Below are 14785 nucleotides of genomic sequence, written 5' to 3'. Positions count from 1 at the left end.
CATTTTTTTTTTACAAGAACATTTGTATTTTTTAATTGGTAACACTTATAAGTTAAATCATTCAAAAAACAGAAATCTCCCTTGCACTTATTTGAAGCGGATCAGGTATGCTCAACAGCTGTTTCACACTGGCTTCATCAGGAGCATTTTTGATTTATACAGCATTATCGGTACCCCTGTTATAGCTGGTATTCAGTCCTCGGGAGATTTTTTCTGGTCTCATGAAGAAGTATAGCAGGCCATTAGTCCGAGCTTGACTCGAGACGTGACCTTAGCCACTGAAGTCCTTTTCCTCCTTACATTTTTATATTGTTACTTGCTAGCTTGTTATAGTGTTTTCCCTTCCATGTCATCAAAGGTTCCCAGTGGCTTCAAGCCCTGTGTTCGATGCAATCGGACCATCTCTGGGGCTGACACCCATTCCTGGTGTATCCGGTGTTTGGAGCCAGACCATAACCGTCTAAACTTGTTTTGCATATGCAGAAAAGAACACAAGTACAGAGAAACTCAGAAAGAGAAGATTTTACAGCTGGGTCCGAATAGTTGAAGTCAGCATCGGTTTCAACCTCGGCGTCTGCGCTGACGTCGGAAACATCGGTCCCTATGGCTACCAGACCTGTATCTGACACTGGGAGTGGTCAAGCATCAAGTGGGTCTCCACCCACTGAAGCCGGCTTCTGAGCAGGGCCCCTGGGACCGGTCTGCATCAGATCTGACACTGAGGAGGCATATAGATTCCACGTCATCCTCATCGGCACCGAGGGTCTCAGCGCTCGACATCGGGCAAATGCCAAGAAACAAACATCGGTCCCCCTCAACGCACAGTGCCGGGAGCTCCGGGGCTTCAATGCAGATCGGTACCCAAGAAGCATCAGTGCCCCAGGAGCGCTCCCCCTCTATTGTGGAGGTACCTTCGCGCAGGTCTCCATTTGGCTGGAACCTGGTACCTGAGACAACATCGACAACTCTGCAGGCTGTCTCTGAACCGATGTCCCAGCCTTTGCCGATGTCAGCCTTCGATGAACGGATCTGGGTCATGCTCCAAGAGCACTTGGCAAGGCTTTTGCAACCCTGGAGTAGTCTAGTGGTGGGTGAAGAGCACTGTAGACAGCTGGATCCAGGCCCAAACCTCCCTCTACCTGATACACTTGTGGATACTGTGAGCAGAGGCGTAGCTAGATGGGTCACTAGGGGAGCGGCCACTCCCCCAAACAGACTTCTGATGGCGCCGGCGCCTATTTTTGACGCAATCCGTCATGTTTAAATTAAGCACCGGTGCTATTGGCAGTCCACTCTCCACTCCCCAGTGCACTCAACCTGGCTACGCTTCTGACTGTGAGGCCTCCAAAACTCACCAGAAGTACATTGTACCCATATATAGGTGCCCTCTTCCCTCAAAAGAGCTATTGTATTGGTGTACAATTGGGGGTAGTGGGTTTTGGTGGGCTCAGCAGATGAGATATGTACCTGAGAGCATTTATATGAAGTCCACAGCAGTGCTTCCTAGGGTGTCCCATTCCTCTCCTGAGATGTCTGGGGGAGGGGGGCCAGTCTGCTAAAAATGCTGGCCCCTCCTACATCCCAATGGCATGATTTTCTATGTTTTTCACTTGTGCATTTTTATTTGTCATAAATGGATTGACATGATAAATGCACAGAGCACAAAACCTTGCTGCAAATGGTATTTTTTTTTTAAGGTAGACATTTTGCTTTTTTGAAAATGGTTACAGTTGCTAGTCAGATTTGAGAGGTATAGCGCAAAACGTCCAAAGTCCGATTTAGATGTCATATCCAAATGCCCCTCCACCTGTCATACTTCACTGGCAACTGAGATTTCTTCGCAGCAAACAGAGGAATAGCTAGGCAGATTGGATGAGTCAATTGGCCCTTTTCAGCTGTTACCTATTATATTACTGTTATGTTATTGCAAAATATTAACATGCCATTTCCAATGCTGCCATCTTGTGACCATTAAAAGCAACATATCCTTTTCTGTGCACACAGTTCCCTTAACATATCTTATTTGCACTGATGACTACAGGGTTGAATAATTATATGAACAGATAAGACCACAACAGCCCTTCTTGCCTTGGTAAAGCAGCCTAGCAAAGGAAAAACAAAGGTGGGAAATTCTTGCAAAAATAAAACAGGTTTTCCACTTGTGTATCTCCAGTTTGATTTCTATTCTCTTATCTCTACTTGTATCTTTTTTCGTTGTTGTTGCTTGCCTCATTCTTTCTGGTGTCCTGTTCTTTGTTTCAGTTCTCTCTCTCTCATTGAATATTTTAGCACTTTTTTCCCCATTTGTTTTCTTTTCCTGCTTCTGTTCTTGTTTTTTTCTTTAGGTCTCTTTCAACATTCCTTATCCCCTTTATTTTACACTCTCTCACCTCCAGTCTTCATTTGTTTATTTATTATTTCTCAGGATTCCTTTCCCCATACCAAATCCAGTATCTTTTCTTGCTCACCCCTCATTCCCAATTCTTTCCCCCTCTACCTATGACCTCTGTCCTCTCTCCCTTCCCACCATCCCTGATCCCCTCTGCTCCACCTGTTCCGGGGCAGAGGGAGCTGCAGCGAACGAGAGAAGTTAGCGAACTCTCGCAGCAGGCACGCGCCACGGCACCCCCTAGCGGCGTGCACCCGGGGCAGACCGCCCCCACCGCCCCCCTTGGTACGCCACTGAGAGGGAGAGATGCTGGCATGTGGGGGGGGGGGGGGTGAATAGAGACACAGAAGAGTTATCTGGGATAGGGCAAGAACAGGGACACAGCAATGGGAGATGCTCAACATGGTGGGAAGACAGGGGTGATACTGGGTCAGATAGATAGGGATTCAGAGAAAAGAAGCGCCAAATGGATGAGGAGACTCTGGCAAGACAGTTAAGAGAAGAAAGCGAAAAGCAGAACCCAGAGACTAGGACCAACACATATTGATTGGAATATGTCAGCTTTTGGAATGTGCATCTGTCAGAACTAGTGTTAGACATGGATGGGGCCTGCAAAAAAAAATCTCACTCATTGGTCTTCAATCTCCAGCACTGCAGTGGAAAATTTCCAGCATTGGGATGGGCCACCCTTGGCATCTCTGCGTGCTGATACTCTGTTGCAAACAGAGGAGATAAGAACTTGCTCTGGTTTGTGAATAGGGGAGCTTTAAGATAAATGTTCTGAAAGCCCTGATATCATGTGGAGACTATGCTTTGCGCTGTGCTGACCATCTGAAGAAAAACACCCTGAATTGTACAGACCAAGTTCACGAGCTGTTCTTTTTCAAGTTACTGTTAGTAAAGCATTGTTGAAGTTCAACACTGAGACTGCTGACTAATTTTTGAGAGAGATTGCCTAGAGAAAGAGTACCCTCCACCTACCGGATTTATTCCTGCTCCGGCCTGTGCCCAACTCAAGTGATCCTGCCAGTGGGAGCTGTGGTCCCGGGTGAGGTGGAGCTGAGCCCAGTGTTACACTAATATAAGCAGACAAAAAAAAATAAAGTTGCATACCTCTAATGGTTGTTCTCTGTGGATAGCTGGATATTTCAGCTACACAAGCGGTCTTGTCACCAGTGTGACAGAGCTGTGCGGAATAGAATTTCAAGAGAAGAAGTCTCTAGAAGAGACTTAAACGCATGAATGGGAATTCGTGCCAATCTACAGTAAATAGACACAATATCACAATACAATTTCCCTTAGTTCATACCTGAGCTAACTTCAACTCAGGGCTGGCTGGGTGGGATTGTGTGGCTGAAATATCCAACTATCTACGGAGAACAACCGTTACAGGTATGCAACTTTATTTTCTCCATGGATAGTGTGGATATTTAAGTTACACAAGTGGTGCCTCCCAAGTTCTAGGTTGTGAATATTGGATAATGTAAAACTTAGCATGGGTGCAATTTCAGTGAAAGAGAACAACCTAGCAAATAAAGGAGGCGGAGGTGATGACTTGAAGCATCAGACAACAGAATTTAATACAGAATGAGCACATACAGCATCTGAAAAAAACTGGATAATCTAAAAAATATTGTTTTGTGAATGGATGAATTGTGGACCATGTGGCCACTTTACAAGTGTCCTACGCAGAAGCTCTTCTGAGATATGCTCTAATTGCTGCATTGGCTCACAGGTTATGAGCAGTCATGTGAGGAGCAGGCTGGATATTTGCTTGCTTGTGACAAAAGGAGATGCAGTCCACAATCCATGAAGATAAGAGTCTAAAGAAAGAAACAATTGAGAAGGACAATCTACAGATTGAGTTCTCTGTAAACAGATTTGCAAAGCTCTCTTATAGTCTAAAGCAGTTGTTCCCAAACATTTTCAGTTCATGGCACCCTTAAGTGTCCAAGAATTCTTTTGTGGCACCCCCCTCAGCCACACAGGTCTCTACCAACTCACCCCCGTTCACAGAGGTCTCTATTGCCCCCCCCCCCCCGCTACACATCATGTCCAATATTTCTGCCTCTCTCCCTCATGCACCATCTCTCCCTTCCCTCCACTCCTATGTCCAACATTTCTTCCTCTCTGGCCCCTCTCCATGAAGCATCTTCCCCTCTCCTTGACTCCCATATACAAGATTTCACCTCTTCCTACAACACATGGCTGGGGCAACCTACCAATCACAGCTCAGCTTCCCAATCAGGATTGCCCTTTTAGGAGGCAGACATGCTCTGTGACCAATCACAGCTGAGCTGTGATCGGTAGCTTGCCCCAACCATGATGTATGTAGGTTTCCTGGAACTCTATACAACTTTGTTTAAATATGTTATCAATAGAAATCAAACAAAATAAAACATGGAAAAGAAAATAAGATGATACCTTTTTTATTGGACATAACTTAATACATTTCTTGATTAGCTTTCGAAGGTTGCCCTTCTTCCTCAGATCAGAAATAAGCAAATGTGCTAGCTGACAGTGTATATACAGTGGTGGAAATAAGTATTTGATCCCTTGCTGATTTTGTAAGTTTGCCCACTGACAAAGACATGAGCAGCCCATAATTGAAGGGTAGGTTATTGGTAACAGTGAGAGATAGCACATCACAAATTAAATCCGGAAAATCACATTGTGGAAAGTATATGAATTTATTTGCATTCTGCAGAGGGAAATAAGTATTTGATCCCCCACCAACCAGTAAGAGATCTGGCCCCTACAGACCAGGTAGATGCTCCAAATCAACTCGTTACCTGCATGACAGACAGCTGTCGGCAATGGTCACCTGTATGAAAGACACCTGTCCACAGACTCAGTGAATCAGTCAGACTCTAACCTCTACAAAATGGCCAAGAGCAAGGAGCTGTCTAAGGATGTCAGGGACAAGATCATACACCTGCACAAGGCTGGAATGGGCTACAAAACCATCAGTAAGACGCTGGGCGAGAAGGAGACAACTGTTGGTGCCATAGTAAGAAAATGGAAGAAGTACAAAATGACTGTCAATCGACAAAGATCTGGGGCTCCACGCAAAATCTCACCTCGTGGGGTATCCTTGATCATGAGGAAGGTTAGAAATCAGCCTACAACTACAAGGGGGGAACTTGTCAATGATCTCAAGGCAGCTGGGACCACTGTCACCACGAAAACCATTGGTAACACATTACGACATAACGGATTGCAATCCTGCAGTGCCCGCAAGGTCCCCCTGCTCCGGAAGGCACATGTGACGGCCCGTCTGAAGTTTGCCAGTGAACACCTGGATGATGCCGAGAGTGATTGGGAGAAGGTGCTGTGGTCAGATGAGACAAAAATTGAGCTCTTTGGCATGAACTCAACTCGCCGTGTTTGGAGGAAGAGAAATGCTGCCTATGACCCAAAGAACACCGTCCCCACTGTCAAGCATGGAGGTGGAAATGTTATGTTTTGGGGGTGTTTCTCTGCTAAGGGCACAGGACTACTTCACCGCATCAATGGGAGAATGGATGGGGCCATGTACCGTACAATTCTGAGTGACAACCTCCTTCCCTCCGCCAGGGCCTTAAAAATGGGTCGTGGCTGGGTCTTCCAGCACGACAATGACCCAAAACATACAGCCAAGGCAACAAAGGAGTGGCTCAGGAAGAAGCACATTAGGGTCATGGAGTGGCCTAGCCAGTCACCAGACCTTAATCCCATTGAAAACTTATGGAGGGAGCTGAAGCTGCGAGTTGCCAAGCGACAGCCCAGAACTCTTAATGATTTAGAGATGATCTGCAAAGAGGAGTGGACCAAAATTCCTCCTGACATGTGTGCAAACCTCATCATCAACTACAGAAGACGTCTGACCGCTGTGCTTGCCAACAAGGGTTTTGCCACCAAGTATTAGGTCTTGTTTGCCAGAGGGATTAAATACTTATTTCCCTCTGCAGAATGCAAATAAATTCATATACTTTCCACAATGTGATTTTCCGGATTTAATTTGTGATGTGCTATCTCTCACTGTTACCAATAACCTACCCTTCAATTATGGGCTGCTCATGTCTTTGTCAGTGGGCAAACTTACAAAATCAGCAAGGGATCAAATACTTATTTCCACCACTGTAAGTGAAAACATTAAAGCATTACTATGACAGTCTGACAGGGTGGGAGGATGGGGGTGGGTCGGAGGTATGCATGGGGACATCAAAGCATATCATTGATATTCTAACAGGATGGGTGTGGATAGGTGAGGGGTGGGGTGATCAACAGAGACATACAGCTTTATGGTTTATAATGGGCTAGGAACCCCAGGTCCTTGTTAAGTCCTTTCTGTTGAGTGTTAAAATATTCAATCATTCTGACTTCAAAGGTCTTACGTTCTTGTATGGTTTTAAAGTTACCTTTCAGGATTCTCACTGTGAAGTCACTGGTACAGTGTCCTGGTCCTGTAAAATGTTGACCAACAGGCGTGGGAACCCTGCTGGCACCAGTATTGTTCATATGTTGAAATATGTTAAATATTGTTAAATATGTTGAAATTGAACCATATCCCAGCGCTTGGCTGTGAACCTCCCACCTACCCTGTGGCACCCCTGTAAGTCTGCTATGGCGCACTGGGGTGCCGCGGTGCACAGTTTGGGAAACGCTGGTCTGAAGTATGCAATTTCTCCTCGTCTAATGATTGGCGAGGAGGTGGGAGATAAACTGGTAGAACTAGTGGCTGGTTTAAATAAAAAGGAGTGACCACTTTAGGCAGAAATTTAGGATGTGCTCTTGTTTCTAAGGTTTGAGTGTACGAAGAATAAAAAAAACAAGTGCTTGGATTTCGCTGATGCACCATGCAGAAATAATGGTGATCAAGAATATAGGGGTATGTTTACTAAGGTGAGCTATAGGTGCATTAGTGTTTTTAACATGCGTTAATGGCTGACACACGTTAAACGCTAATGCGCCCATAGGAATGTATTGGTGCGTTAGTGTTTAACGTGCCTTAACTTTAAAGGCATGTTAAAAATGCTAACGTGCCTTAGTAAACATACCTTATAGTTTCCCAGGAATGATGCTTTTCAGACACGTTTTCTAGAGGTTCAAAGGGAGGCAAAGTTAGCTGATTTAAGACTAAATTTAAATCCCAAGCAGGAGTTGGTGACATAACTGGAGGTTTTACACTCATAAGACTTTTAATGAAATGCTTAACAATTGAATTTTTTGTCAAAGGCTGATCACTGAGAAACTCAAGGCTTCCAAAATTAGTCTTTACTGAAGAGGCTGCAAGACCTGAACTGGATAAAGCAAATATTTACATGAGACACATACCCTGCAAAATCCCAGAGGCGCTCCTTGTGGTTTATAAAAGATTGTGTCACTGGTGTGTGCCACATGGTTTCGGGTTCAAGTGTTTGTAGCTCACCTGGGCCTAGGGTTGCTGACCTAGGACTGTCAGATCCCTAATGAACCAAAGTAAAATGGCTGCTGTGACACATGTTATGTTCCAGCTACTATGCCTGGAGATGACTCTTCCTTGAACTCTGTGTCAGCAGTTTGGTGCACAGCCTTGAGCTGAGTTGTAGGTGCAGAGTATGAACAAGCAGGAGGTGGGAGCAGGGATTGACAAGAGGATTGATAGACAATATAGGTTGTAAAACATGTTTGTAAACCAAGTGAGTCATGGAGCCCACCACAGGTAGAGGAACAAAGTTCAAGAAAACAGATGTGGGTTAGATACTGTAGCAAGTGTCAGGTTTAGAGGTATAAAATCAACTATATAGCAGATGAAACAAGTATGCTGTTTATAATTCAGTTATATACTGTCTCTTCATGTTCAAGTGTACAGCGCTGCGTATGTCTAGTAGCGCTATAGAAATGATAAGTACTAGTAGTAGTGATTGCATGTCTCTGTAACTGTGTTATCTTTTCTGCAGCAGTTTCCTTTGTTCTGTACTGAGGGCCAGATGCACTAAACTTAACGAGCCAGCAACGTGGTTTTTAAAATACTTATAGCTGGTTTAGCACACAAGTAGTAAACCAGGCCATGCACAAAAGGGCAGTGGCATACCAAGGGGGGGGGGGGGGGGTGAGGCGGTCCGCCCCGGGTGCACGCCGCTGGGGGGGGGTGGGTGCTGTGGCATTACTTCCTGTTCCGGCCGGGGCAGAGGGAGCTGCAGCGAAGTTAGCGAACTCAGCGAACTCAGCTGACAGGCGCGCGCCGCAGCACCCCCCCCAGCGGTGTGCACCGGGGGGGGGGGGGCCGCACTGCACCCGGGGGGGGGGGTGCATGGGCGCTCTGCCCCGGGTGTCATGCCCGCTAGGATCGCCACTGCAAAAGGGTTCTCCGAGCCATTTTCCTGTCAAGGTAGCAGCTAACGAAAACGGAATGCAAAGCTATTATAATGAGCTAATTATTATTATAATGTGCATGCAAGGCGTTTCCGACCCCATGCACAAAAGCAGTCCCTACCTTTACCGTGGAAATTTTAACGAGAGGTCTGGACCTGCTGGTTCTTCATTATCGCAAGTAGGAGAAGGGGAGAAACAAGGCAGGGAAGATGGAGCACAAAAAAAAAAAAGGTACACCGGCTTATACGCAGCTCCTTTGCATGTAAGAAAGCCGTGCCGTGATTATTTTCTCAAATGACATTTTACTGGCAAGAAATTGGGGGGGGGGGGGGGGGGGCAGTAAATGTAAAGCATAAAAGTAATGGTGACTTACCAAAAATGCAAGGAAGACAAAGGTCAAACAGCCTCTGCTGGGAAACAGCATCCCCCATGCTAGAAGCACAACAGAGAGAGGCTAAACCAATTGTGTCAGCCTGGGATGTCCCGCCCATTCACTACTGGAGGGGGACACAAGGAAGTTCGGATCCAATCAGCTTACAGCTCTAGAATGATGTCATCAGGGAAGCCCTGCAGGAGGAGGAGTTGGGACAGCAGCCAGCCAATGAGAGTCCATCTTTAGGATGCCAATAGAAGGAAGCAGCAGGAACAGCTGGGGGTGGAACCAAGCCCTGAGGCTGATTCCTCAGAGCCCAGAGCAGCAGGGAGCACATTCTAGGCTTTTTCCACTTTTTCCCAGCAGCAGAGAGGCAGGGAGCCCCAACACAGGTCTGTCCATCCAAAAAAAAAAAAGTGCTTTTGTGTTAAAAAAAAAAGGACTATATCTACTGCTTTCATACGCGCACCTTGTCTGTAGCATGCGCAGAGCAGCCATGCATAGCGATCGACTGTTCTGCGCATGCTCAGCTCACCGACTGGCTTTCCCCCTGTTTTAATTTCCCCCTCTTGGACCTCTTTCTGACTCCAGATCACACGGGGGACTAAAGATACCTATTTTACCTAACAGATTCTGTATGGTTTCTCCAACCTCCATTGTCACCCAATCACAAGGAGGTCTGCTCTGGGTTTGCATTAGGGGCTGTAATCGAATTCTAATTCCCATAACTACTGCTTTCTGTCTTCCTGGATCTAGGTATACTCTGGGCCATTTATGTTCCCAGATAATGCTTATTAAAATTCTGTCTAAGTTTCTCCAGAAACTTAGTGTATGTGATCTGCCTTGTAAGCTAAATGTAAGGTAAAGAGAAGATAGAATAAAGACAGAGATAGGTTTAAATAGATAGATACATTTTATTTCTTACCCAAAGACAAGTCTTCAAGTTGGTACAAGTACAGGCATCAGACTTTAATCAGGTACATTCAGCAGATAGATTCTGGGTACAACCGGACAGAGCTTCGCCGTCTGAGATAAGCGTTGGGGCGGATACCAAAGCTATGGCAAATTGTCCCCTCTTTTATACACAAACTCTCCATAGAAGTCAATGGTGAGATACCTAGCTCTCAATTTCTGAGATGATACTTTCCCACACAGTCTTATCAGCATGTTTTGGGAAGCTTTGAGATAACAGTTCCACATCTGTCTGTGTCGCAATACTTTTCACGCCATCTTAAGAACCCTGTATAACCTCTGTAGCCTTCTATACAAAACTAATAGACTCCATTTTGTTCATCTGATTTAAGGTGACAGTTGTACCTGTTTGTGTCAGAACTCATGGTTCAGACCTGCTTTTTACAGATATTTGGCCTAGTCAGTACTTTAGTTATTTTAGGCTTCATAGCCTTGGCCCTCACTATTCCAGTGGTAGATCCAAAGCTAGACCATATATTAACATTCCCCTCTTCACCCTATCCCATAGGGTGACACCAGGGTTAACATACCGTGGTACCATCCATTCCAGAAGGTATTCTAAGAGGCCATCAAATTATCTGAGTCTTAAGGTCAACTGGCACAATGTGGTTCGCTTTTGGTGTGAAATTATCATCTTGGCAGTACTTCTATTATGCCAATCCTACTAAAACTTATAGTTACTACTACAATATTTTTTCTTCAACCTTTTAATATGCAGGTTCTATTATATTCTTATCTATATGATTGTAAATACATTGCTATAAATCAAAAATCTTTGGTTATATACTGATTGTATCTTAATTATTCATTTGCATACATTTGCACAATTTATCACTTATAAAGCTTTATATGGTTATATTATATCCCTATGTGCTATTATCTGATTATACAGTTGTAGACATCTCTCCAGTGTCTCTAACAATTGCATAGGGATTGGTCCTTCTCAGAGGGAGATAGTCCAATTTGTTAGCTCCTGTGGTGTTAGGAAGGAGATTCTCATACAGGGCATATTGTCCTGCTGTTGTTTTTTTCATTATTGCGGTTTCAATTAAGCGTTCTACTAAACCTCTAGCACAAGGGATTATGCAACATCCTACTAAAACAAAAATTGCTACCACTATGAGTATAGTCGTGGCTGCTGAAATGATAAATGTCTTCCATGTACCAAACGCTCTGTCCATCCAACCTGTCCAGGATGTATCGACACCAGAGTTTTCTGCCAATTCTTGTGACAGTGAGGTTAAGCCTTCCAAAGCTCTGGTAATCGATCCATCCGGAGCGGTATTGTTGGGGATAAAGGTGCAACACTGGGTACCTATCTTGTGGCACACCCCTCCATCGGCTGCTAGAAGTTGGTCAAGAACTAATCTATTTTCCAACGTCATCCGGCTAGTGGCATCTAATTGTGTTGCAATGCCTCGAACTGCATCCCTAGTGTAGTTCACAAATCTCTGCTGGTTGTAATATATATAGTTGATCCAGTCAAGATTCTTATTGATAGTCGCCCACCAAAAGAAAACTGATTCAAATCCTGCGGCTATTTGGTTTCTGGCTTTGAACTCATCGGGAACCCCTCTTGGAACTCCAATAGCATCTATATAGACCCGATCATCAAAAGATCCAGGCATTGCATTTCTCTTCACTCGTGAGGAAGAGCTGCTGTGAGGGGGAAGCAAGGATGCTATAATAATTGGAATGACCAATTTGACTAGGGCACATCTACCTGTCCAATTGTTAGGAAGTGTATGGAGGATAGTACGAGTTCCACAGTACCACCATATGTCTGCTCTAGCTTGTGAGAACCGAGTTAGGTTCATGTTATGCAGAGTCCCCTTTCCTAAGGTTGTGTTACAATTGGTTAAGTTACCTAAAAACCGTGTCTTTTTAATCCCATGGCGCTCCAGACATGTATGATATTTGGTAGCAGGATGTGGAACCCTGAATGCAGGTGGAACCCTCATCCGTGGGGGTAAGTAGGGGTGGTGCTCGTCAAGATGTTGACAAGACTGATTTATGTCGTCTTTAACCTGCAATAACTGCAACATACACCAAAATCCATCTGGATCATTGTGGAGATCTAAAGGGAAAGGAACTACTGTTGGTTCTGCTCTGGCATGGGAACAAAAATAACAATTAGAGACGTTCAAACTCTTTGTAGTATAATGTGCCCATTCAAGCCATAAGTTTGTCTCTCCAAATCCTGTTTCCAGTGCCACCAAATCTTTAGCATTATTAATTGGTACTATCTGGTAAGGAATTTTTATTTCTGGGATCTTTGTTGGGACCAAGGGATTGGTCGCTGTAGGTTGGGCTGGGGGTGGAACAATTTTGAATTTTCCAATAGGGTCTCTACCTGTGGCATCTATTCCTATGGAATAGGTTCTGTATGTAACAATCGTTACTCCTCTGAAAGTGATAGCCACTTGATTACATTTGGTCATATGGCAAAGGCCAGTGACTCGCAATTTCATGATGGAAATACTCTTTTTGAGATCTGGGCTCTCACTACCGGAGTAGGGAACCCATGAACCTGTGTACCACCATACCTGAGCCCAACTTCCGCAATTGGGGAAGGGACACAGGTATACTTCATAAGCAGACAAATATTGCTGCACAGGTTGTTCCCCACACACTGTGTAAGCACAAACATCAAGGGTGATTGTGGTTGTGTCCTTAGTAGTGGGTAATGTTATTTCATAAGTGGTTATAAATTGGGGTAGAGAATTTGCTAGGTACTGTGTTCCAGGTAGCATGGGTGTGGTGAGCACACATACCAGGAGGGCTAAGCACTTCATGTTGGTAGGTGACATCCCTAGTGTTTTAGCGAGAGATGTATGGGTATGGGGGGTAAATTCTAATAGCCCCTATTTCAGTAGGATCTGGGATTTCGAAAAGACCATATATTTCCAAGGGTTCCAGTCCAACCTCTCTGATGAACAGGATGGGAATCTCAGCAGTACCCAATACGGTGTATGTAATTACCCAAAAATCTACGACGTCACCAGTCTGTGGTCTTATTAGGAGGTCGTCTGTTTGTTCAAGGTGTAAGCCTAAGGTGCCTCCAAACAGTACCTGAGTGTGTATAACCGTACGGCTAGGACCTAATGTCCAACTGTCAAACAAAGGCTCACACAGTATGTGGTATCGGGTGAAGGGGTCCCAATTGGGATCGTCTTCTGGAGCAGGGTCCCAATAAGGATGAAGTAATTCTCTTAGATATTCTGGGGGTTCAGGGATCAAGTGTGCACTTAAATTTAAAGGCGACGGTGGGGGAGAATCTGGTGGAGAAGGCGGAGTGTCTGGTAAAATCTGGGACATATATGGATGGTCAGTTAGGCGTTGAGCTATCTATGAGGACGAGTGACTGGGACGGTGATGTTTGGCGTAACTACAGTAGTATTCGTGGGAAGAGGAGCGTCACTAACAGGAACCAAAGAATAAGGAGAAGGGGTGGGTCGTAAATCAAGCAAGGTGATATTATCCTCAAAAGTACTTGTACGATTGGGGACAATATGGACCGAGCTACTGATAGGAGTGGGAACAATTGTAGAATACAAAACAGGAGGATCAGTGAGGAAAGGAGTAGTCGCAGAGGTTTTAATGGGCTCTGGAGGATTGCCAGTTGAAAAGTCTGTTGTGGCAGATGTGTCTGCCCAGGGGGTGGGATGACTGGTGGCAATGGGGTTGACCTATATCAAAATGTATGGGGTGTACTGGTGGAGCTTTGTGTAGGTTGCTGTAGTAGGTGGTGGAGCAGGAGAGGAGGCAAGTACAGAAGTAGTTGCAAGTACTGCTGGGGTAGCTGCAAGTACAGAAGTAGTTGCAAGTACCGTAGCGTTTCCGGCAGGCAAGATAACGTTGCCAGTGGGAAAGGCGGTAAATGTGATCCAAACAGCAAAAAGGTAAATGTCAGCAGTATAGGTAAACAAGGTAGTGAGAAACAAAACCAAACCCATACACAGTAAAATCATGCACAAGAGTCCAACAGCAAACAGTCTGGTCTATGGGAAGCAGAAGAAAAGGGTGTACTGATGTAACACCGTAGCTGAAGAGTGTCAATTTTCACAGTTGTAGTACAGAGAAATAGTCTGTAAGGGAAGGAGTGAACAGCGGAAGATGCTGTGGCATTAGCTGGCCTGATTCGGAAAGTACAAATGTAGAATGTCGAGCAGCTCACAGGCGTTGCTGTGCAAAATGGTTACTGTTGAAAACACAATGGACTCCTGGTGTACTGGATTTAACTGGCCTGCTAAGTTGCGGACTTGGAGGAGATCTTCTGCCAGATTACGGATTCTGATGAGACGGATGCGAAGATCCACGTAGGGAAGTGGAAGAGCAAGAACTGTGGGAGGTGGAGGTGAGGATGGCAACTCACGTACGGGTTCGGATATGGGTGGTTGTTCAGAAGGTGAGTCTGGAGAATCTGTGAAGGTTTGGAGGACTATATCAGCCAGATCAAGGAGTTGTGATTCAGGAGATTGGATAATGTGGTTAAGTCTTTGGTCAAGTTGATCCAAAAGTGTTGGGTGCGGGGTCGGTGGTCTCGGGCTCAGTGGCGGAGGTGACCGGGTTCGTGGTGAGACTGGTCTCTCCAGTGGCTGCTGTGCTGGAAACAGTGGCGGTGGAGATGGGGTTCGTGGGAACATCAATGGAAACATCCAGGAGACCTGATGGGATATTCGGATAAGCTCGTATATCTTTCAGATGGACCCAAG

Source organism: Microcaecilia unicolor, unplaced genomic scaffold, assembly GCF_901765095.1.
Source record: "Microcaecilia unicolor unplaced genomic scaffold, aMicUni1.1, whole genome shotgun sequence".
Classification (NCBI taxonomy): Eukaryota; Metazoa; Chordata; class Amphibia; order Gymnophiona; family Siphonopidae; genus Microcaecilia; species Microcaecilia unicolor.
The sequence above is the reverse complement of the archived record's forward strand: the minus strand, read 5'-3'. Positions refer to the sequence as shown.